The sequence below is a fragment of the Chrysochloris asiatica genome, unplaced genomic scaffold (genome assembly GCF_000296735.1).
Source record: "Chrysochloris asiatica unplaced genomic scaffold, ChrAsi1.0 scaffold00003, whole genome shotgun sequence".
Classification (NCBI taxonomy): Eukaryota; Metazoa; Chordata; class Mammalia; order Afrosoricida; family Chrysochloridae; genus Chrysochloris; species Chrysochloris asiatica.
The window spans coordinates 36,695,851-36,697,252 of NW_006408521.1; positions in this window are offsets into that span (position 1 = coordinate 36,695,851).

Genomic DNA, 1,402 nt, shown 5'->3' on the forward strand with positions numbered 1-1,402 from the left:
TGAGTCGCTGCCTGCAGAGGCCATGATGCCTGTAGTCCCAAGCCTGCCCACCAGTGATGTATCCACCCTGGCTTTGGGGTGCCTCATTGTCTCCCTTCTTCTGTTTGTCTGTGTATTCTTTCGCTATCCCTATCGCCGCTGGATCTCCCCTCCTCGTGAACCAAACACACGTGACAACTATGTTGGGGCCAGACCCCGGCATGTCCCCCTACTTTACTAAGCATGATGTCTTTCTCCAGGGACTGGATCATCCTGATAACAATTCTGAAATATGGGAGACCAAGTCTCACCCTCCTGACTTCTAAGGAACATTCTGGCTGTACTTCTTCCAAGACAGGTTTGTTTGTTCTTCTGGCAGTCCATGGTACTTTTAATATTCTTCTCCAACACCATAATTCAAATGCATTGGGTTTTCTACTGTCTTCCTTTTTCATTGTCCAACTTGCACATGTACATGAGGTGTTTTAAATACCATGACTTGGGTCAGACACACCCTAGTCCTCAAACTGACATCTTTGCTCTTGAACACTATAAAGGGGTCTTTTGCAATAGATTTGCCTGCTTCAATACATCATTTATTTTCTTACCTGCTGCTTCCCTGAACATTCATTACGAATCCAAATTGAAGTCTTTGACAATTTCAGTTTTTTTTTTCTGTTTATTATGCTGATTCATTTGAGAGGATATAAACTTCCTTTTCATTGAGATATAATCCATAGAAGGCTGTAGTTTTGATCTTCCAAAATTTTTCTTACATGTGATATTAATGCTATCGTTCAATGATTTCCACATTTCATTGGGTCACCTTTCTTTGTGATGGATGGAAATATAGGTCTCTTCCAATTGGGTTTGAAGGTAGCTATCTTTCAATTTTCTTGGCTTAGATGAGTGAATGCCTCCAGCACATTAATTTGTTGAAATATTTCAATTTGTATTCCATCACTTCCTGAAGCCTTGTTTTCACCAGTACCTTTAGTGGAGCTCTTCCTTCAATGGTATAAGTTCTTGATCAATACACAGCGACTCTGTGTTTTCCTTCTGTCTTCTATTGATGCTTCGTCATTCAATGTTTTGCCTATGTTGTTGTTGTTAAGTGCTACTGAGTCAGTTCTGATACAAAGCAACCCTGCACAGGGTTTTCAAGAAGCAGCTGGTGGGTTTGACCTATCACAGACAGCACTATACTATAAGATAGATCTTGAAATGTTCTTTCTGATGAAGAATGGGACACCATTCCTCTTCAATTTGTCATTTCCAGCATAGTAAACCATACTGATAGTCTCTTTGAAAATAACTGTCCTTTTCCGCTCACTAAAGCCTAGAGTATTGATTTTTATGCATTCCATGTAATTTTTCAAAGCTTCCAATTTTCCTAGATTCCTACTTCATACATTCTACATTC